A 24,380-nucleotide genomic window follows, 5' to 3' on the forward strand; every position below is an offset into this window, starting at 1 on the left:
TCAGAGCAGGGTATGCTCCAAACTCTGCATCTGGAGAGCCACAAATTTAAGCTACTAGAGTCCAGAGGAAACTTAGGGTGGATCCATCTCTAGTGTTTAATCCTATGTGTAAGAAAGTAGGTATCCACAACAAGGGCACTTTTAAAATGCTAGAGATTCAAATTAGGTCACTCCTAGGCAATCTGTGCAGAGTCAGTGGAGTTATCTCGATTCTGTAACATGTTTTGTGTTAATAATGGACGGAAATTCTGGGACACATAATAACGAGAGCCTTATTGAAAGCTGATCTGGCCCCTGTGCTACTCTGATAGCTCAAAGAAATCAGAAAGCCGACTGATGCTCCTGGCTGGGGATTCCCCAGGCGTGAGTGTATCTGCAGCTGGTGCCCTCCCAGCAGAGCTGTCTTTCTGCATGAGCACCACTCCGCAGCTGCTGCTGCTGCTACGGGAGCCTGTCGGGATCAGCCGCCTAAGAGAAAAATTAGGGTAGCCTTGTGGCTGCTCTGATGCTCGCCCAAGACTGGTGCTTTTTTTGTAGTTCTGTCTGAAATCCAAATGCATTAGAAACCTCACTTAAATCTCTCAGATTTTTGACTCCAGTGATCCACAGGTGGTTTAGATTACTTGCATATAATCTGAACTGTTTGCATTATATAAGAAATATCTCCATCTCATTCTCCGGGGCATAAACTGAACATAAAAGCTTAGATTTTCAGGAGGACTTAAGACATTAGGCATGTAAATCCCATTGAATTTTAATGGAATTTAGGGGACTATTTGGGGTCCTCTGAAACATTAATTCTAAATCTGTGCAGGATTAGAGGAAACTCCCACTGTGAACAAAACTCTTTTCCAATAATGCACACCTTTTTCTGAGGCTTCTAGCCACTGTTACAGTGTTCAAAAATCACTTCATGCCGAGGAGTCTGGCAGAAACCTTTTAAAGTTTCTCTCACTTCAGTAGGTTGCACACTGCTCTAATTTACAACAGCAGTTCCTAGTGCCCCATGAAACTGTGGACTTGCCTTTCATTTAAGTTAATAGAATGAGAATTTATGCAACTTTATTAAGAGTTGCTTGAGGCAAAGAATATATGAGGGAAAGGCTACAACACTGCGTTCCCCCCCTCCCCTTTTTAAATGGTGGATTGGATGGTTTCTGGTATCGTTTTAATTGTTATGCTGTAAAATGTATATTTTTCTCACAAAGTGAACGTCTTCCCTGTCCATGACGTTTCAAACTTTCAAAATCACAGAAGTTACAATAGTCGCCTTAAGCAATATTGCCAATATTTCTTCATCCTGAGGCCCTGTTACCCCGCTCGGACAGCTGTCAGACGTTCTGCCCTCGGAAGCCTGCCTCCGGGCTGCGGCAACCCTGCGCCGCCTCCTGTATTGCTTCCTCTCAAGATAGGGCAGCTCACAGGTGGGGCTAAATACTGTAAGAGTCAGTTGCCAGATATTTTTCAGCTGCAGAAAAGCACTCCGTTCCAGATTCTTTCAAGTTTTGTATTGCTGCTAAATGTCTGCTCTCAACTTGCAGTTTTCTCTGTTGCCCTCTTGTGCGGAGCGGGCTGCGTTCCCCTCTCTGAGAAGAAGAGTCTCCTGGTGCTGCTTGGCTTCCAGGCTATTTACACAGAAACATCCTGGTAGAAATGGAAAGAAGCAAAGGTCATGTTAACAGCCCTATGTTAAAGGTCAGCAATACCACGGCAACAGTAGAAATCCATCCAGCTGCCTGCAGAAGAAGCTGAACCCCTTACGAATAGGGAAATAACCCAAATACACAGGGAGGTAGATGAAAAGCACTATCTTAACCCTGAGCCACGCGTCAGGTGGAAATGTAACATTTGAGACCTTGTTGGGTATTTCCTATGCCTAACTTTGAACTATATTACTCAAAATACCAAACCATAGCAACGATTCGGTAAAATTACTGCCTCTTAAATGCTCTGCCTCTCAACCTGAGCTTTTTTTCCTTTAACTGCAAGCGTGCAACGCAGCCAAGTGTTGTTTAGTATCCTTCCTGTGCCTTAAAGTGTGACTTTTATGGGTGACGTTATGTTTATGGGTCTTTGTTCATCCGTGGCCTCACGTACCCCACTGCTGCTTCCTCTGAGGCTTTGCCGCCGCACCGCAGGGTGTTAATTTCCTGTTTTGAGTCTGTCGCAGACAAATTCAGGGCCTCGATTAAAACACAGCACACACAGATACAAGCTGCTGACAAAGGCACTAATAAAACTCTAAAGTTTAAAGGTGGCCCTGGTGTTTCCTTGCGAGCAGCGCGGGGACCTTTCACCTCTTGGAGACGCTCTGTTTGCAAAGGTTTCTTTTCTTTTTAATTAGGGCTTGGCTGAAGGCTCGAGTTTAAGCATGCTGCTTTAGCGTTTGGTGGGAGTGTTTGCTTTATGGATGTATTGACTATAAAACCTGCACTGCTCACTTGAGCTTTTTAAAAAAAAAAAAAAAAGTCAGCTTTACAAAACTTACAGGAACTATAAGGAAGAAAAAAGGCTTAAATAGAAATTGTGTTGGTTACAATGATGGGTCTGGTATGCGTGGTCTCTGCAAGGGATACACATGGGCAACTGAATTTCCTGACCTTCTTTTCCCTGGGCTATTGAGCAGAAGAGGGGGAAGGGAGGGGGGAAAGCTGTTTCTTTCTTTTAGAGAGGGGGAAAAAGAAATCCTTCCTTCTGTACTCAAAACCAGCAGTGGAACAGACTTGCAAAAGTCATCCCTTAGGCATGAATTTCTACAGGGTTCCCCCCCCACCCCCGCCTGCCCTTGTTCTTCCTCTAGCTCAGTTAAAGTGTCTCAAGTCTACTTATTTTAGGAGACTATCTTGTAGACCCGTGGGTCTGACAACAACAACAAAAAGATTTTTCTAGTATTCAGGACATGGTTTTGGTTTTTCTCCTCTTCAATTTTTTGCATTATTCTTAGTACTGCTAAAAAAAAAAATCCTTTGCCTCTTTCACTGCATACATGTTTGCAAGAGTTCATTTTAACTTGGTTTTGTTCTAATGGAGGCCTTGCTATTTTCATTCACGGGGAAATCCCACCCATGTGTTCTTTATAGGCTTCAGACAGACAGTGGTGTTAAGACCTTGTAGCATCTGCCTCTGACCACCCCTCAGTGGCCATCTCCAGGCCTGCAGTGCCTTCCTTCCCCCTTGTCCTCTGGTGCCTGATGTATGAGCCTGTTCTTTTCTTCTTGCCTCTTCTCTGTACTCTCATCTCAGAGGTGCCCTGTGTGTACCCTGCACCCAGCTGCTTCTGTTCTGAGAAGCAGGTCCCAGTTCAGATGTGGGGACCAGTTCAGGCCTGACGCATGGAGACTACATCATACCTGGTAACATGAGAGTTTACATGCTGCACAGCAGCTCGTGCACGTTACTTTCTGGTATAGGGCGGGGACAGTTAGCATCAGAAAGCACACAGTTCCTCTGCCTTTCTGCTGCAGTATTTCTACGTTCCAGATCCATAGTCTTAAGTTGTGTCCAAGAGGTTCCTAGACTCCTATGTATGCTACCTTGCAACAGAATGAAGAAAATACAGCTGCAGTTACTACTACCTATTACCTGCCTGATCAGGGCATAGTATGTAGCCAGGGAAGGCAAGAGAGGTGGTCTAGGTCAGTGCCTGGACAACCAAGACCTAGCTCCTGGAGATATAGCCACCCTGCCTATGGAGCAAGGCAGGTGGACCAAACCAAACGCACAACTTAAGCAGTGCTCTGGGCCACCCAAACTGCTGGAGGCTGCATTTGGTTCTCTGGATCTGGCTGAATGCTATCCTAATTCCTTTGAGCTGCTTTTCTTGATGGTCTCCTTCCCTTACTTTTTTTGTCAGCTGTGCTTGCAGAAGTTGAATATGCCAGACTTCCTTAGTCTTGGTAGATCTTTGGTGCAATGAATGTGGTTAATGATAGCATGTAAGAAGCTGGTACAGATTATGCTCTGTATGCTCAGCAAAAAGAGAGATGAGAACACAATACTTCTAAAGTACTTGGGGCGTAGTTATTGAAGCAAGTGGCCTCAGGCTATGAAATTCAAATTCCAACTTGGAAAATTTTGACTTACGAGTAAGCCAGCCTAATTACTTGTTTAAATATTGGCAGACCTTTGGTGCTGCTAGCCCTCCACAAAGGTGACATAATCTGATGCATAAGCATTTCCTTGTTGTGGAGAGAATCTCAAAGATGAAGTGGGATGCAACAGCTCTGTGCTCCCGAAGCTATAGCTGGAAGGCGTTAGGAGTGAAATGCTACTATAAACCTTAGGGTTAGTTTAGAGCACTCATAAAGCATCTTTAACTCTCCCTGAGGGTGGGTACAGGGCTTTTTAAAACTCTTTCATGTCTGTGAGCCCACTCCTGCTTTCAGAATGTGTCGTTGTTGCCTGGTATGGCTGAGTTGACCTAAGGATTGGTAGAAGAATTAAGCTCTTAAGTCTTCTGAGGCAGAGAGTCTTTGTTTGACTCTGTGCTGTATAAACATCAGTATGGGTGGTAGCCCTTAAACGAAATCTAGGCACGCCTGCTCTATGTATGATATGAGTGTTAGATGAGTGGTCTACATTGTTTGCTCTTTTCCGTTCTGAAATGGTGCATTCTTCATTGGTTATGCCTTCAAGGCCTCATCTACAGGGAACTGTACTTTATAGAGAGAAGCTTTTTTTTTTTTTTTTAAGCGGGATATCAACATCCTGATAGCAGCTACTATATAGCTGGGATGAGCTGTTCAAAAATGAGAAAAGTGAATCATGTTTTGAATGAGGTAAATATGATGCATTCCATATGCAGGATGTATATGCCTTTCTGTGCATTATGACTGAGGCATAGATTTCATGAAAGTCATGGGCTCTATGTTTTTAGCAAAACATCTGTGACTCTTGACCTTCCCAGGCTTGTGCGCGTATGAGCAAGAGCGCTGATGTGATTACAAAATGTGAAAGAAACTTCTTCAAGAATCATAGAGTCAATCTTGGAATGCATGAAAGAAGCTAACAGAGAGCTGGAGGCCAGTGGCAACACTGGGTGACACATAAGACCAGACCAGTTTCCCAAGGCACTGAGTTTTAACTGAAACAGAGGCATGACTAAGGTTTCTCAATTTTCCAAGTTACGCAGCTGCTGCTCCTGAAGTGCAAGAATGATATGAAAGCGATGCGCTGAAACTGTTCCAAATTGTTTTATCTTAAAATCATACCTAGCAGAAGCTGTTTCTGCAGAGCATGCACTAAGCAAGCCTTGGAACAGGCCTGAGTGCTGGCTGTCAGCACGAGGAACACAGAATGAAACACCGTCGTTAAAGTCCCCTAATTTCATTTTCAATAGTGGGTCATTAACAAATTCTGAATGCGTTAAAGGTATTTCTCTGCGCTGAGCTAACTTTAACTACTCTTTGCTCTTGGATTCTTACCTGGCTTGTCCTTCTCAGAGGACACTCAGAGAGCAGCACCTTTTCTCTTGCTGTCCAAAAAGCTGCACGCTGTTTCTGGGTACCTTCACTGCCTTACTATTTTTCCTCATGTTAAAGCTCTCTCTGACTTTGTGCATTCCTGCTTCTGCGCTCTCCTCACCTATTTGTAACCAAGCCTGTCTGCCTCTTTTACAGCAGGTCTTCATGCAGGTCTATTTGTGGCGCTCCCCACTTATTCCACTGTGGGGTGGTCATACTTTCCTTCCAAAATCTTTCCTGATGTATCTTTTGCCCAGAAGCCTCCAATATGGGCCTACTGAAGGGAAACTGCTACCATTTTTCCCATGGGGAAAAAGGTATGGAGATAGGCTATAAAGACCCAACAGAATGTTTCAAGATGGCATCTCACTCGTATCACCTCTACGGAGAGCTCTGCACCAAAATCCATGGAGAAAGGACCTGTTTCTGTGGCTTGCAAAGCACTGATTGCTAAATGCCTCAGAGTTGATCGCAGCTCTGCCACAAGCACTTAAGAGGCACTGTGTTGGCTTCCTGTATGTGCAACAGGTTAGGGGATAGATTGAGTTTTCTGTGTCATTTTGAGAGTGACTTGCGCTGTGTATTCATCAAAGGCTGGCTAATGTGCTGGATAGGCAGCACAGCTGCAGGGCTTGTTCGGCCTGCCCTCTGAAAGAATGCTGTTGGACATCTCAAGCTGAATTTAACAATACTTTAGTCATTATTGTATTGCAGCAGTCTAAATAGATTGTGCAAGGTAAGCACTTGGTGCTTGGAAAATCGTGGAACCTACAGGATAAATCAGTTGAGCTATAGATTTTTATGGGTCATGAGCTTCAACAAGAGCAGGCTAAAGAAGGGTTATAACTATTTTAGAGGCTAGAAGCAAAGAAACCCCTAAATGATTTGATTTTTCATCATTACAACCCATTATAGTCTGGTATGACATGGAAAAGGTTGCAATCTCCACTTTTGCACCCTATGGTCCCCTGATTGGAGAAAGCCTTACAGCTGTTAACAATATTTCATATTGCCCAGTTAAAATCTTGCCAATATTGGTATGGCAGAAGTCACTAGATGGCAACGTTACCTGTACTCTCCTGTGCTCTTACAAGTCCGTGTTTATAAGCGTTGTTCAGCCTTTTGAAGAAACATGTATTGTTTTGTGGAGATCTTTCTTTTTTTGTGGGGGCTCTGGCCAGCAATCAGAGTGGTTCCTCTTTTCCTTCTACCCCATTTTCTGAATGGGCAGATTTTTTGACAACTGATAACTCCATGTTGTTGTTTTGGCTGCAGAATGTCAAATAAACAAATTGCTGTAATGGTATACCCGCTAATTTCTGCTGGCATTACTGTGGCAGAAGGAAGCTGTGATTCAGCAGTGTGTGTGTGTACCCTGGTTACTTGTGCCTGCTGGCAATGGGGATGTTGTAGCTGGGGGTGGAGGGGAGGGAGCAGACAACTGGAAGTGTTTCTGTAACTCACCCACCTAAATCTGCCAGCAAGTGCGAATTAAAACCCCTTTTAATACTGTGGCTGGAAGTTGTACTGCTAGGACTTTGCATCTGCTACCACTCAGAGAAACTGTGAGCATCCCTCTTCGTTTGGGGATCTGTGTGTTTTGCACATGGCTCTGATTTTTGTCTGAAGATGTTTTTAGGTGCGCACTATGCAGTGTACGCTCATCTAAAATTGTTTGTCAGTAGATCATTTGGGATTTTAATACTTTTGTAAGAAGTGTGGGTAAGAAAGTGCTTGAGAATTAACTGTTTACAGTTGATTGGTGAGAAATTGGCTAGGTAAGATAAATGAGAATACTGGGCTTGGGGAAACTTAGGCAAAATGGAGTTGTTACAATTCTTAAATTTTAATTCAAAAAGTATTGACAGGTTCACGCGGGTTATCTGGAAATCACAGAACTGTCTGAAGTATGCCGAAAATGTCACCTTCTCTCTGCCTTTCTTGCTGCAGATGTTGTTTCTATTCTTGACAAATGTTTTGACTGAACATCACATGAAAAAAATCCTAGGGGGACCCCCCCCCATTCAGAAAAGTCCTGATGCAGTTAATTCTGTTGTCTTAATTTACACTTGAATGCAAAATAACAAATAATAGAGTTCTGAGAGCAAGTGCAAAATGAACCAAAAGTTCCCCTAACAAACTTTTAATGAAATATTACCATTGGGAATATTTTTTTAAAAAGTGAAACTTTAATAACTAAAGAAATACTCTTTAGAATAGCTCAGTAGTTTTCTTCCCTATTGCTCAATGTTTCCCAATGCAATAAGCCCCGTGTTCATGTTGTTTTCTTGCAGCTGACATATCCTATCAGTAAAGCCCGTCCCAGACGCACATCTGGGATAGGTTCCTTTCTCAACTATGTAGTTAGCAGAGAGTAAGTGTAGGAGAAAGATGAATTTCCCTCACCTGCATCATGGATTTTTTGTGAACTGATTCTTCTGGGAGAAAATTCAGAGATCTATTGTAAATAATGTATGCTTGAAGTGGAAAATATTGTTAGGCACAGCTTGATCCTGCAAATAAGCAATTGATAGAAGCACATGTTTTTTTTCCCCACTGCGGGAGGAAAAAACACTTTGGAGGTCTTTGCATTTTATCCTATTATCCTGAAACAAAAGAAACTAAGTTGTGCTATGTGAGGTATAGCGCAATATGGTTTTTAACAGCCACGCTCCTCTGCCCCCCCTCCAATCCCATAACCTTCTGTATTGGTATTCGTCTCCACAGGTTCCAGGCCTAAACATGTAGGAATAGTAGTTGACAGGAGTCAAAAGCGTTCTCTACCGGTAAAGATGCATCAAAGCAGGGCAACAAGTGATGGAGACGCAAAGTCTGTCCGTTGTCCTGCTTTCTAGCAAGTGGTAACAGAAAAAGAGGAGAAAAACTATGTGTGTTTTTTTTTTTTTAAGTGCTGAGCATCATGGTTTTGTTGGGTAATCTCTACTCAAAGACAGCATCTGATATTAAAATTTCAAAGTTATATTCATTAGCAACACCTCATCCTATGCACGTAGTAATCTGCTGTGTGCAAGGCCACAGCCACATTACTGAGGGCCCATACCGGTGGCAGCCCAGGCAGCTTACTTGCAGAGCACCAGGATTTTTCCTGACTCTTATTTGCACTTGGCGAGGGCCCCTCATGAGCACTAGTGCTGCTGCTCCTCATACCGAGTGAGGAAATTGAAATGTACTTGAATTAGAAACAGATGACTGGAATTCAGAGATGAGTTAAAACTCCTCTAAGCAAAGGGCAAGAGTGATATAATTAGTCTGGCTTGTGATTTGTTTGCTTATGGTATGTATTAGAGCATATATATATCTCTCTCTATATATACGGTGTCGATGCAAACATAACTTTTTAGTTCGCTCGTAGATCTGAAATGTTCCAAAGAGAAATGCTAGAGCCTGATCTTCTGCTGGTACAGGTCTCATGCAGGTGTGAGCTGGCTGGAACCAGTAAGACGGTTTCTAATTGAGACAGGCATGAAAGGACCGCAGCGAAATTACTTCCTGTTTGTCTGCAGAAAATCTGGATAACCCCCATGCTTTAATAATGAGTAAGGGAAAATGCAAGATGATAGAATCTGTGTCCTTGATTTTGTAGCAGTGCAAAGCGCTGTTTAAGCTGTACGGCTTGGATACACCTGCTGTAAAAGCTTGAATTTGATGATAGACTTCTTTTTCGGCAGTGACCTCTTAGCTTTGTTACTAACACCCTTAAAGAATATTAAAATGGAAAACTTCTGAGGATAAAAGTGGTCCCCAGTGCTTTTCAGATGCGCTGGCTACAATCCAGGAGCCCGGTGCTGCTGACATCCGGCAGGCTGGGGGTGGTGATCAGTGCACCCCTACTGCTGGTTCAAAGAGAGCCCTGGCTCTGTGAAGGCTTACAGCAAACCCGGAACAAATCTAGGAACAGATTAGTTTAGGTGCTAAAGGCAAGTAACAGTTTTTGTACATAACGTTTGGTTTTCCCCTTGTCTTTTGGAGTCCCAGTTGCTAGCTCACTTGGTTTCTCTCCCAGTGTTTAAAATAGTGTATGAGAGTGTGCTAAGGCCTGTGATCAAATGGACACGAACCTGCAGATAATTAATTCCTTTTATAGCTGCAGGAATTGAGAATAGTTTTAAAGCAATTTGACTGCTGCAAACAACAAAACATTCAGGCCGTTCAGGCTCCTCGTTTCAGAAAAATGTAAGTGGAAAGGGCAACAGAAGCACAACAACCCGCTTTAGAGTGTTTCTGAGCATGCCGCAGACTCGCCTTGTCGGGCCAAAATCAGTTTAAGTTGATGAAGAGATCACTGCCCTCAGAAGTGACTAGGAAGGAGGAGATGCAGGCTGCTATTTATTGTATATTCCTTATTTTTTGGGCACAGATACTGTAGTTAGGAAAATGGCTCCTCAAAATTTACTGATCTTCATTCTGCAGGGCTAATTTTGACATGTAAGGCACGAGGCACTGCTACCTCATAGAATTTCTCTTTTATATCTATAAAATACCAGTGTATGATCAAAATAGCTTGAAAAAACTTCAGTTCTACGGTGTATCTTGTAAAATGAAGCTTTCTTTGTTTTCCAGGATGTAAAAATGAGCTTATTTCATCTTCTTTTAGCTTAATGTTTTAAATAAAGCATGCGTTTTTGAAGCTTCACTTGTTGAAAAGAGCTGTCTATAAATGGACCTGTTCTGCAATGATTTGAACCTTTTTTTGGTAAGTCATGGGAATTTTTGGCAGAAATGGAAAAATTTGAAGTTAGCAACATTTATGAAAAGTTTTGCCATCATAGGAAAGGGTAGGCTTTATTAGAAAAACTTTCGTGCAAAACAGCATTAGTTAGTAACGATGATCTGTCAGGTCTTATTTCCTGAAGTGGTCACATAGTAAGATGTAGGTTATTGGAGGATTTCTGGTAAAAACAAAACATGCAAAACTCGTGTGGAAACTTGAGAGTGTAATTTCAGGGCCAGAACATTCTTTCTTGTGTTGTGCAGTGCTCTTCACAGAAGGTCTTCATCTGGAGCTTCTAGAGGTTACTATGATATAAATTGTTGGAGCTAGTAATGAAAAATTATTAATTCAAGTATTTCTTGTTGAGATATGCAATTTTATTGAAACTGTGGTATTTGATAGTCATACAGATCTTAACCATTTGTTTTCTAGCTGGGGAAAACTTGTTCCCTTCCATACTTTGAAATATATTTTGAAGATAAAAGTCTAACTAAAAAAATGCTAGAGGATATTCTAATGTATTGTGTTTTTGATATACAATACACACATTTAGTACTGTGATATATTTTTATGGTTATGAATGAACTTTTTTCAAATCTTCCTAGAAAGCTTATAAATTTTAACCTATTGCTTGGAATCTTTTTTGTTTGGTTAGTTTTCTTTTTGTTTTTCTTTCTTGCAAAATAAATTCTTTCTCACTAGCTTTGTGTAGAGCAAAGAAGGAGAAGACATCCTGCCTGCTTCTTCAAATGTTTCTCTCTTCTAACGAGTGTGTGTGTCTAAATGCAGGGGAAAAATATACACTTGCTTCTCGCCTTGAGGGTCTTAGGCTTTTTTATTAGTAATTTATGGCAGAACAGCTTTATGGGCTACTGCACAATGTGCCTAACTGCAGCTATTCAGGAACATCTGCACTACCTGCACATCTCCAAAGAGTAATGAGGCGTCAGTATTTCAGCTGCTTTGAGCAGGAGAGGAAAACGTCCAACTGGGAAGGAGTGGTGGGAAAGTGAAGACCCAGGAGCTTGGCCTTGTTATATGGTTTGGCGTTCTGGCTCTTACTGAGTTCACTGACAGAAAACCTTCATTTGAATACCTGGAAGTCAAACAGCCACCTTATTTAAAAATTGTCTTACTGCATTGCTGAAGCTTTCAACAATATCGGAGCTCTTCAGTTTGCTCTAAGCAGTGCCTTTCTTCTGAATCCAGGCAGGACCCCCATTTTGTCCGCAGCCGCACAGAGCCAATGAACACAATGAGCCTTTAAAGGTGTGTCTGTTTTTGCAGGAGGGACAGAGGTGACAAGTTAAAGCTTGTTGCTGTGCCTGCAGAGCATGCAGTCTCAATATTAACCTGCCCAGAGAAAAGGCATTTGGCCAGACTTTCCAGGTGCATAGCTGCAGTGCTCAGTGGGACTGCTGGTTTTTCTTCCTCTACCTTTCTGCCTGTTTTCTGCCTGATTCAATCACAGGAGCTGCCGGGTTATCCTGACCCTAGCGCGGCTTAGACTCTCCATCGGTGAAGGACAGTCACTGTAATTCTCTTTTATTTTGTTCCCTACCCGTACTGTAATGTCAGGCAAGCAATGTAGCCTGACGCAGCTAAACTTGCGCTGCCTTCTGTTGGGGAAATGCTTGAGACATTGTCAGCTTCCGGACAAATTTGTGTCTTGCACTAATTAAGTTGTGCAGAGGAGCTTTAAGAATGCTGGAGACTGCTGTCTGTCTGGGCTGCTGTAATTTTTCCAAGTAATTCTTAATGTTTGACATGCAAGAACTGCGAGTTTCTGAATTGCTATTTTGTTATTGTAAAATTGCAATAAGAAATTACTCCGTCTCCAAAACATATTTCTAAAATTGAAAGTACAATTAACAAAAAAAATCAAATTTTCCAGTTTGAAGCAATGAAGCATCTGCAAAAATACTCTAGAGGACATGATGATAACCACAATCTGCAGCTGTTGTGTTATTGGAAGTGATCTCAGATCTGTGGTCAATGCTGACTTCAATTTTGTACTTCATGTTGTAGGGATTCAGTTTTTATTTATAATATGTTATTCCAAAATTTTGCATCTGCTCTTTGAATACAGAATGGATTTGAGAGTCTAGAAGTAAACTTGTTTTAAAATAGGTCATTTACTAAACAATTCTCAATTAAAAAGTTCATCACTGTGCACTATTTTCTTTTGCCCACGGGATCTCCAAAACAGAATAGCCGTTAAAGTCATATTTAACTGCAGTTAAAATTCACTTAAAACTTGTACAGGCTTTGTTTGAAGAAACATTTTTAGAAACAGTGGTCATATGTTACCATTACTTATCAGGCAAAGGTGGTGGTGGTTGGGGAGAGGAGAGGGTGTTCCAGCTGAGAGATTATGCTCTTCAGTGTCTCATGAGGAATTTTGTAATGATGGAGTTCAGGCTCAAGGATCCCAGAACAAAAGCAGCTTCAGCTCAAGTTTGCACAATTAAGCGTCTGGATTTGTAGCATTACTAATGATGATAAGTGTTACAATTTATCATGGAAGGGCAAGGAACAATCGTGTGGCTCCTTTTGAGACTCTCGGCCCTCATGCATAGCTTTCCACTAGGAAACATCTATTCCTGAGTGGTCTGACTGCTCCTCAACGGCCTGTCGCTTCGGATGCAAAGATGTCTCCTGCTGTTGCTTATTAAAGGGGAAAAAAGAGAAATGGATGCTTGGTTAGTAATGCCATGCTTGGAGGATTTCACTTGTCATCCATGGGATCAAGAAAGAATAACTTCACCATGATAAGTCATAATTTGACTTGTATTTTTTGGGTTCTCTGGTCTTTTTCTGAAGCATAGGAGACCCGCAACAGTAAAAGGTGGGATTTAGGCAAGCGATGTTCTTTCTTTGCGTGGCGCTACGTTCTTGGGGGTCTGGTTTGTGTTTTCTTGCAGATATATTTGCATTTAAGACTGTTGTCAGCTTTGGGGTCAGGCCCTGTTAGAATGTGAGCCTCTTGGTTTTATTTTCTCTTCTATGCAGATACTCTGAACTATTAATCCTTGAACATGCAGAAGGCTGCTCCTATTCAAACTGAAAGGAGCTAGGTTTCTTTATGATTGCAATTCAAATATGAAAACTTAATTCATAGCTTCTGATCTGATGATGGAAATTAATAAAACACTTTGCTACAAGATACATCTACTTGAGGTCCTTACTCTTCCTGCAAAACTGTTAGGACAAATATGTCCCTGCTACCTCTAACCTTACTTGCAACAAAACACAACAATCCTTCAAGCCTCTAAGGTGTCTCCCTGAAGGTGGGCTGAATGTCCGAAGAGTTGCATGCAAAATAGTGATGAAAATCTCATCCATAACAATTGAAAAAAAAAAAAGGCATTATGAGTTAATGGAACTACGTCAGCCACAATGTAATTTTCTGAAATTTGATCATATATAGGTAAGGAAACACATAAATAAAACTGCATTGCAAAGGTGATGTTGCAGTGCAGTTTAGAGGAACTGAGAGAAAGCAAAAAGCTAGACTTAATGCATTTATGAGTCTTTGTATACTTTTTGTTCCTCTACAAGAAAGCTTTGCTGTTGGAAGTCCAAAACACTTTGTTGCATTCTCTTGGGCCCTAGCTGTATGTCAGACAGGCTAACAAGGTCTACTTGAATTTGACCTTTGAGTTGGAAAGTTTCTTTAGCCTAAAAGCTGAAAGCTATTCTAGAGTTGAGTAAGCTTCTGCTAAACGGGAACTAAAACAGAGCTTATACCTGAAGTCTGTTCACAGTTACTACAGTGCATCAGTGCTTAAACTACATTTAAAGAGAGAGCTCATTTTATTACTGCTTTATTTGTCTAGGGGTATCTGAAAGGAATTTTGAAAGACGGAAGAGAGAATAACTGCACAGAAATTCAGTTTAATTTGTAGTATAGACTCTGCAGAAATTTTGAAGATTAGAGGTAAAAGTGGATTCTTTGAACCCTGTGCTTAGAAATGGAGTCCTTGGTGGTTTGTTCTTTACTGCACATATTAAGCACAGCTGCTGTTCCAATAAATTAGGGCTTCCTCAAGAATTAGGAAGATGAACATACTGTGCTGGAGGAATGCAGGACAAGAAAACAACAAGGATAGGAATTGTTTGCCTATTATGTGGAGGTACAGTGATTCTAGGAATGGAATAAAGGAGAGGTGGAGCAAGAGAGGCCTGGAGAAGAAAGACCCTGAAATTAGAGTGCAAAGCCTTTATCAAATGTAGATGGATCTGGGGAGGGGAGGGCAGGGGAAAGACACCCTGCAGAAGTAGTCTTTTTTTTTTTTAAATCTCCTTCCTGAATGATGGACATCATTGCGTTTTTTTCCAATTTATCTGTGCTCTGTTCACACCTCAGGGTATTTGTGCTCCTGCTACCTACCTGCAAATGGGAACAGCTGATAAGGGGTGTATGAGAATGTGCACGTAGCGAACAGCTGGGCCAGATCCTCTTGGTCCATTGTATTCATTCAAAGCTCAGAGTGTCAAAATTTTCCTCTGCGTGTAATTGTTACTGTATTTCCCAGTTTTTCCTTAATGAGGCATAAAACAATTTAAGTTACTCTCCACCCTGTTCTCTGGGCGTATTCGACCTAACTTCAGCTGTCCGAAGTGAGTAGTGATTGGCCTTGCTGCACTGAAAGCAACTGCTAATATCCAGTTTTCTTTTAACACTTAGTTTGCTGGAGATCTTTGGAAATTAACGGATAACTGCAGACCTGCTCGTGCTTGTACAATAAATCCTCTCTGAATTCTGTATAGCATCACGCCAGGAAGGCAGAAGGAAAGAAAATCACTATCTAGATTATCGAGCCAGTGTAGTCTTTTTGAATTACTTCTTCATAAACTCTATGATCATTCTTCGAATATTACTTTGTTTATAACTTTTTTTAGATTTTTAGTGCTTGCTCCTGTCTTTGCTGCCCTGCACCCCTTGCAGATCAGTAGTGTACAGAGGACTCTGTAAATCAGAATGAAGCTTGAGTCTGCAGTTTTAATCCCTGTGAACTTCTCTGCAACTTCCTATGTGAAGAAAGGCACTGTCCCTCATTTTCTAAGCATAACAAATAAAGAACTATTCTTTTTTGGAAATGTAAAGAATCTTCAAGATTCATTCCAGATTTATTTTTTGTTTTTTGATGTAGCTAGGCAGCTGGATTTTAATGTGCTGGTAGTATTGACTCAATTTTCTGAAGTACACGAAATATTTTCTGTCATTTGAAAGAACTCATTCGTGTTTCATTTCCCTTCAGTAAGAATTCACCACTTCAGTAAGAAAGTCACCACTTATACCTCTCTGACTTCCAAGTTGCTAAGTAATCTGTAAAATTATAGTAGAGGAAGGATGACCGTAATAGAGGAGGTATGAGAAATAGCAGACTGAGCAATGGTGAACCCCAGAATTACTAGTTAGTATATTTGGGTTGTTTAAATTGGTGATCAGTTATGTGGTGTCATAGGATTAAAAATTTTTCCCATATATACGAGATATACAAAAAAATACAATCTACACCACGGATGCCTTTTTCTACCAATATAATTCTTTGCTTCTCACTCAGAGCTGTGCCATACTGGTTTGCTTTACAGAATCACAGAATGGTTGAGGTTGGAAGGCACCTCCGTAGATCATCTAGTCCAACCCTCCATGTTCAAGCAGGGTCACCTAGAGCATGTTGCCCAGGATTGTGTCCAGATGGCTTTTGAATATCTCCAAGAATCTTTTGAATATCTCCAAGATTCCACAACCTCTCTGGGCAACCTACTTGAGACTTTACAGTGAAATAGGGAAAGACAAAGTGATTAACTTTCGTTCTTGTCGAGTAGGTTAATCCCAAATGGCTAAACCTCTTTTAGTCACAGAGGGTCAAGTCCTACAGCAGCTCTCAACTAAAGAGGAAAAATAATCTAAATTTCTGAACTGTACCCTCAATTTTCTGAGAGAAGATTCTCATTTTATTTCATAGGACCTTGCTGGAATCCAGAAGATGCTTGGCACAATTTAGGGTTGAATAAGAGCTTTGAGGATTGGCCTTTGGGAATTTCCTGATTGAAGAATGCTGGGCTTGGCTGTGAACTTCATATATGCACGATATGCAATACCAGATGCATATCTTCTACTTTACAAAGCTGAGGGAGCTGAAGACACTCCTCGACTTTTAGCACAATGTACAGATGCTCTGACAACTGATAAATACTAACGTGTATCCAGAGCTCATGAGTTGCCGTAATAACATTCATGGTACTGCATAGCAGTGAAGCATAATCTGTACTCTTACTGGGATAGCTGGCGTTTAAATACAAACTTTAGTGCAAAATATATTTGTATACATTTTTCCTATATATGTATTTTTGAGGATGTGGAAGAGCAAAGCATGATTTTAAAATGTTAATTGGAGATAAATGTACAAGCTTTCAGTGGCTCTTTGAAGTAAGTGAAAAGAATACCTGATTGCATAGTTGCAAAGAATACCTGTAGTTTTTACCTCTTAAAACTAGTTGATTCTGAGGTGTCCCTTCAGAGTCACTCACTGTCTGTTCTTCTCAAATCAAAAATTTGATCCAATTCCAAAGGATTCCTCAAACACTTAAAGGCACAACTGGTACAGATTTGACTCCAATAAATGTATTTGAAGAGAATTTGCAAAGAAATGTAGAAGAAAATGTCACCCAACTGGATACTTCAGCCCCTGGGACTGGAGGAGGTATTGGCCAAAAGCTCAGCCCATAGAGGGGCTCAGGCAGGACATGGAGTGCTCCTGTGCTCCTTGCAAATGCCCAAACGCAGACCCTCATAACATTTCCTCTTAACTCTGGGGGCGTCACGTGTGGAAAATTCATTCGAAAGACATGGCATATGCTAGTGTGCACCTGCATAGCGTATTCTAGAATAGGGCAATTGTTTAATTATTCCAGGATGATGGGCAGTGGGTGAGAGAATGAGTGTTTCTTGGGTTGGGCTGGTCAGCCTCTCTGTAGCTTGGCCCTGGTACTCGTTTCTAGTGCTAGTGTTTTTTTTCAGCCAGCTTGTATCTGTCTCATAATCATTTCCCTCATAAATATTTCACTAATGTGTTTATGAGAATATTAACGGACTGAGGCAAGAATGTATAAAAGTCAGTGTGTGTCTTTTGTGTGCACATACACACACGATGGACACACACACACTATTTTCTTGTAAATGCATCTAGTTACCCAGTCAAAAGAGGAAATTAGATTAATTTTACTTGGTTTCTTCTTTGCAAATCTGCACCGACTTTTCACAGCCCATGACTTTTTTTTAGGCTTATGGTGCCTACTGGTGGTCTGTGTGGCCATTTTTGAGCAGTCCACAGCAGTGCTATGTGAAAATAAAACATTAAGGTAGGGTCTGACATGTATGACTATGCTAGTTTGAGGGTTGCTGGTGGTCTATTCAGTTTAAGACTTGGGAAATGACTGTTGAAGGTATGCTTATAAATTGCTTAATCACCTATGAGGTATACAGATAGATACTAATCACGTCATGATGCCCTGTATCCTCCAGTACTGGTACCTTTTTCTTTTACTTGCTCAATCTTTTCTCACCCTTTTTTTGCCCCTTCCAGCCTTTGCACTCTTTGTCCTCCTTTGAGTTCTTGAAGACTTTTGAAATTGCTGAAGATCTTTAAGGAAAATCCAGTCAGTCTCTGCTGGCTAGGATTAATTTATCTTGTCTAAATATTGTTCAAGTTGTTATGGTTGGTGTTCCTGGCCCACCTCCCTATCTTAACTGTTTAAAGCATATTTTCACTGTTAAATTTCACTGTTAAATCGTCTGTAGTGGGAAGAGAGCTTCATTTCTTGGACAGTGGTAAAGGCAGCATCAATTCTAGTCTGTGATAAAAGGCAGGTCATTTACACACAATCATCTTAGCCCACCTTCTCTTCAGTGTTTCTGCTTGGCTACCTTGGGTGGTTTCCTGCTTCACTTCCCCCCGCCCGCCCCGAAATTTCACTAGATAGTAATCTTTTTTAGCACTGAGGTCAAGTAGTGTTGAGTTAGGCAGCCTTGAAAACGATACCACTTTTGGATCAAAAGTTGTTTCCATTACTTTTGTGCTTAAAACTTGCAAAACCTCATGACTATTACAAGAAAGACTAAAAATTTATTCTTACACAATTGCGGGATGCTAACGCGGTGACCTTTTATTTATTCAACAAATAAACTCTTTGGGCTGATCTGGGTTTACTTTTTCTGACATGGAATGACCAGTATCTCCTCCTAGAGTTTTACTGAAGCCTTGCCCAATCTTACAAGGTTTGCCAGCATTGGCTGAGAGCTTTTAAAAAAACAAATAATCATGCACCAACTATGCCAGCTAAATTTAGATTAAGATAATGGTGGTTATAAAGTCTTTTTGCCACTAATGCCTATTTTCTTCAAGCAGTGTTAAGAGAAATGTCCAGAAAAGGACTATTTAGCTGGTGTCAGCTTTATCGCCACTTTAATGATTTAAGTGGACAGAGAATAGGAGCTCTCAGTTTGAACTGTCTGAACTTGAAGTATGGCTTATATCGTGCTTCAAAATGTCTGTACTAGCTTGCTTGAGAAGGGCCTCTTCCTGCCCACCATGGGTGCACATTCCAAGTTTGATTACGAAGAACAAAATAAAGGCACCACACTAAGTGTAATGAATTGCACAGGACTCATTCTGACATTCCAGATACCTGATCTAGCTTGATAAGCGAGAACAATTAAGCAGGAACACAGTAAAACAGACAAGTGGCATAAATCAGTTTCTTGACTTTTATTGCAGCTTCAGGTGAGGTTTGTAGGTAGACGGTAATATTGGCACCAGGCTTCCTTGTTCCTCTGCTGGCCATCAGATACATGGGGATGTACTGAGAGCAAAAGAAGTCAGTGGTTTTGTTGTTGTTGTTGTTGTTGTTGTTTTAAACTGAGTCAGTTTTCTCAATTCTATTAAAAAATAAAAGAAATAGAGTAGGAATAGAGAATTAAAGCAAGGAAATGGAAAGCAACTAGAAAATTGCTGGAAAAGGATAAATGGCAATGCAAGGGGGAGAATTCTAAGGAGATGAATAGAATGAATGGATGGGAAGGTTCCCGTCAGTGTTTTGTACATCCTTTGCTGATTTCATTACGTACCACACCCTCCTCCAGGGGTATATGCTGTTAAGTATTATAATCCTCTCCTGTCTTTGCCCTCCTTTCCTTTATAGGAGAAAAAAGTGAAATACAGATTCCTGGCAAAATCTTCAGTATAATTCTGAATTAGAGTAAAATTTTGGGATTTGTTTTCTTTTAGTCCAAATTTTGTCAGACATGGATGTCAGATATAGCTAGCTGAGTCATACTAAATGAAAGGAAAGTATAACTGACCTGTCACTGTTACCGTGCCCTCATCACACCAGTTTTTGTTACCCATATGAGAAATCTTTTCTCTGTTGCAGTCCTGTTCCTGTCTAGGTCTGTACACTTAATTGTATTCCAAACTGGCTCCTTCCTGTGAGCCACCTAAACATTCACAATACTGAAATCTACAGACAGACTAAAAGCTTGGGTACAGATCCTGAAAAGTATTTAGATTTCTAACTTCTCCTTATATGAATTTAGCTGGAGATCAGAGCCCTGGTGTGGACTCGAGAAGCAGCATAAGTGAATGCTTACACCGTAATAACTCTGGGAGGCTGACGGCAAGGATAGATGAGTCCTGCCTCTCTTTTATTCACTTGCAGCTCCACAGGTCTTGGGACTTATATCTGTAAGGCAGGATCCAAAGAGAGGGGAACGGTCTTTGGTGGCGGACTCCTTTCTGGGTTGCCTGTGTTTCCCACAATCTCCACAGAGAGTTCATGGTGCCGTTAATTCCGGAGGGACACATCTGTGCTTTCAGGTGTGTGTCTGAAGAAATTATTGTTAATGGAAAGTAGCACCTAGAACTATCCAGATATGTTGTATGGACACGCTGTGAAGAAACTAATCCTTGCTATTTGATGCTGATACATGTAATTTATGTACAAAGCAGTCCCTAGCTGGGAGGAGTTTAATGCTGCTCCTGCCAGCTTCACCAGAAGATACATTTCCTTTGGATTTACCTGATAAACTTTTCTCTGTCATGTGGGCTTTGGAGTAGGTCTTACCTGAGAAAGTGGGTGGGATGCATTTTTTCCATCATATGGGGAAAATCTAATTCTGCAATGCAGTCAGTCCAAGATGGTCTAAATACACATTTTTACGAGGCAAACCTTTGAGTTACTAAACCAGAAAAGAAAAAGAGAAAGGTTTTCTCTCACAAATCCAGTTATTGCAAATAAACTTATTTGCATTTTCAAGAAAAAAGGGCAAAAAGATACCATTTTTATGATTTTGTTAAAGCAGATATTTTCTTCTCTACAGAGCACAGTGTTTCCCCATCATAATTACTTACGAAGCAAAATACATTGCTTCACACTTCTTTGCAATGATAATGTAGTCCTAACAGTGTCTAACAATACAGAAGCAATATTTTCATTGTGACAGTGATGCCCTAAGGACATAACCTCCTGGCTATTTCTAGGCTGTGTTAGTTACTCTCTGCAAAACAGGCCTCTATTAAGAGTTTACTTAGTGGCAGCATGAAATAACGATCAGGGTGCTGGTTTTCCAGCGCGCAATGAATGAGCCTCAATCGTTCCAGTTCTTGAAGTTCCCACAGTATTCTCCCAGTGCTAGGTGAACAGTAACATCTGTGGGCGCTACTCGTGCTTAAATGCTTTGCCTCAGAGGTGTTCTGGATTTCGGTGGTAGGCGAGACACTGCCTGTAGCCCATGTGTGGCTGTATATGTGTCTGACTGCTGGGTTATGAGCAAGATTTCCCAAAGCAATATGTACTGCCTTGCCTCTGGCTCCATTAAAATAATTTACTTTAATAGAAGTGGCATTAAAACAGCACCGACTACGCTGGGAAATAACACTTTTAATTTTCCACTTGATACTGAGTTCAGGATGAGTCCATTTTAAGCTTGTAGGTGGCCTAAACATTAGCTATAGAAGATGGAAAAGTGACCAGAGAAGATAGCAGTGCCTGTGGAATATCAAGTAGACAGAAAAACTGCCCCCCCCGGAAGGATTCTAAGGATGCTGGAGAAGACCAGACACATTATTGCTAGACAGTACTGCTCAAATAGTATTTCCTCCCACTGACTGGGGTTTTGATCCTAAATTCAAAAAGTGTTGTGAGAAATCAGGACAAGATGGTATATACGTATAAGATGAGAATGACTAAATGATATTTTCTACCCAGAAATCTTATCTTTCTTTCAGGGTGCAATGTTGCAGGTGCTTTACAACAAAGGGTAATGAAAATAACTGTTGACTCAATTTCTAGAATATTTTCGTTCGTGCTTTGTAAGCCATTTAATTCCCTCCCTCCCACCTACCTTTCTAAAGATTTCATGGGTGCAACGATGTAAATTTAGCTGCTGAATCTTTGAAAGGAAGATCCAGGAAACAGATGATGTGCTTTCAGGCTAGACTTTCAAAACATTTCCCCCAGTAGATCAGATTTATTTTGTATCAGATTTTAAAAAGGGAAATAGTAAATTATGTTGCTGTGTCCGTTGGCTGAGAAACAAACCACTTTCAATTGAATGCGTTATGCTGCAGCGGAGGATGCAGTACGCCTCTGGGGTGGGCCAGGGCTGGAGTTGCTCACTTTGTCCCAGACACTGAAGTAAGCCTCCAGAGAGATGATTGCACGGAGCTCCGTAATGAATGGCACTTGGAAGAAACTCCTACAAGAACGCTAAAAATATCCTGCTCTCTCTTTAGCCCTTTTTCCTGTTCTAAAGAGGTGTGGTAGCTTGTCAAGAGAGGGAATTTTGGAAAAAAAAAATATTGGGGGTGTGTAGCCTTGTGTCTATTTAGAGATATAGGAAGTTACTGCAGAGGAGAAGTCCCTTCTAGAGTTTCAGTTTTAATGGCAGTTTTTCTGTGTTTAAAGTAGCCCTTATTTGTTCCGAAAGTAGGTATGCTACAGACAAGGCACATCCCTGTCTCATATTTTTTCCATGCAGTAACATCCATATTCATTCACAAATTCTTTATAATCTTTATAACAGATAGTGCATGGATATACTGGATCAGTGCCTCATTATCAGTAAAGAGCAGGAGTCTGAGGCACTCTGATTCTGACCTGATGCTTCTCAACACAAGTGGCTGCTGTAAGTACAGATTTTGAGTGGATTTCAGAGGTCATATTGGAAGCGAATATTTAGTCCTCCTTTGAAATAACAGATGGCATGGGAACACCAGCACACAGATCACCTGGAGCCACTAAGTAACTGCAGAGAGGTGAGGGTGTAAGTGAGCATTAAGTTAGTTCATTAGAAGGGACAGGTGGAGGTGGAGGTATGAGGGCTAGTTTGAAGTAAAAGCAGCTAAGAGAAGAATTTCAAAAAGTTGGAGACCTGTATTTCCATCCTCGCAGCATGTAAACCTACCTCTGCTCCCTGGTACTTTTTGAGATTTACTCTTTTTTTTCTGATTATGTTTTGACTTCTGTAGACCTGGGAAAACTTTTTTCTTTGTTATTTAATACTACTGTATCTGGAAGTAGATTCATAGGTTTTGAAGACAGTGAGGACTGCTGAGTTAACCTAGTCAGATCTCTTATGTAAGACTTCCTTGAATTATTTCTTTTTGGAACTAAAGGAAGTCTTTCAAAAACGATAAAGGCAAAAATCTTCCAGTCCTGATTTTAAGTAGGAATTTCCTTTAAAAAACAAAAACCAAAACTTTGATTTGTTAATATTTAGAGACTCATTCAATCCATACCACCATTAAGTTTGTTCTGCTTGTGTCTTTTTAAATGACAACCTTGCTAACAAGTTTTTGTCATGACCACCAGGCTTAGGAGAGCCAAGGTTTCCTATGTATTTTGTGAACTTTGTTGCTGAGCAGCTTTCACCCTTCCCTCCTGACTAGGTACCCCTTGATACCTGAACTGAGCAAGGGATGCCTGTGCTGGCTAGCTCAGACCAGCATAGGTGCTGGCTGGCCAACTGGCAGCTCTCAAAAGGACCTGCCACTGCTACTTCCTGCCTGTTTTTCCTCAAGTGGAGGGTGTTAACTAAAAATCTCTTAGTCATCAGTTTTTACAAAACTCGGTCTTTGAGACCCCTTTTCAGCTCCTAAACTTGAAATTGGCCAGCCAATTTAAAGTTAATTGGGCAGGGGTACAGGCTGAAGAGGAAAGGCAAGATATGTGTTGGTTGTATCTAAGCCTCATTTCCTTCAATCTGTAACTAGCAGCTGGTAAAATATTAAAAGCTGGAAGTGTGAAAGACCTAATAGGTATGACTTTGAACTGAGCCCACAGATTCAGATGTTCCCTAACTTTATATTTCACTGGAGGTATAAACTTTGCAGCTGGCTCTAGTTCATGGAGGACATGAGCACTATTAGCTTTGGGAAAGTTTGAAACTGGATGTTGTATGTTAGGCTCTCTTTAATTACATTGTCTAGATCATTTTCTGCCAGTACAGGATGATTTTTTTTTTTTCCACAGCAAGTGGAGTATCCCATCTTCATAAATATATTTCTGAAGCCAAATGTGTTGTATCATTTCATTTAGCAAATCTAACATAAATTGAGAATTCAGTACCACACGGTCATGGTAGACATAGAATTTCACAGACGTTAAGATGTTTTATGGCTTTTGGATTTGCTGAGAACCATAATTGTAGGAGGCACCAGACATTAATGAGCGTGGAAACTAAACTGCCGCTATGCTGTGGAAGGAGAAATTATTCCTCCAGGTCATGGGTGATGTGAAGTGATGAAGCAACAAACTGAAAGGAGTTGACAGCTCACTGCCCACTGGCAATTACTTCTGGACTGTGGCTGTAATGATTTTCCATATGTTACTAAAAAGACCTTCCATCTTTATTATAGACAGAACCAGCAATAATAATAAGAATTCCTCCCATTACTGAAAGTAGAGTCTGTTTGGCCAGTCATCAGCATTCATTTAAATTCCTCTGCTGCAGATTTAAACTGGCATAGGCAACTATTAGCGAGGTCATAACATTTCTCTTGTCCTAAGATGGCTAGCTGGTCTGTTGTGCTACATATGTACACCATTTTTACAGTCCTGTCTATTGTTGCCAGCGTTAATAGTCGGGAGCACTCCTGCCCAAAGGCAACAGGCTCTAG

The 24,380-nt window shown here is 41.0% G+C and overlaps 1 long non-coding RNA gene across 11 annotated transcripts in view; it reads left to right on the plus strand.

The window, feature by feature from the left end:
* Positions 1–2,219: 2,219 nt before the first annotated feature.
* The window catches only part of LOC138066840 (uncharacterized), a 91,060-nt gene continuing 68,899 nt past the window's right edge, over positions 2,220–24,380 (plus strand). For 8 of the 11 annotated variants that reach the window (XR_011140384.1, XR_011140386.1, XR_011140387.1 and 5 more), the window contains exon 1: positions 10,449–10,495. This is a non-coding gene — a long non-coding RNA (uncharacterized lncRNA). Of the gene's footprint in view, positions 2,324–10,415; positions 10,496–20,279; positions 22,388–24,380 lie in introns of those variants that run through there. The other 3 variants (XR_011140394.1, XR_011140389.1, XR_011140393.1) reach the window with 3 other exon arrangements.

The sequence above is a fragment of the Struthio camelus genome, chromosome 3 (assembly GCF_040807025.1).
Source record: "Struthio camelus isolate bStrCam1 chromosome 3, bStrCam1.hap1, whole genome shotgun sequence".
In the NCBI taxonomy this organism is placed as follows: Eukaryota; Metazoa; Chordata; class Aves; order Struthioniformes; family Struthionidae; genus Struthio; species Struthio camelus.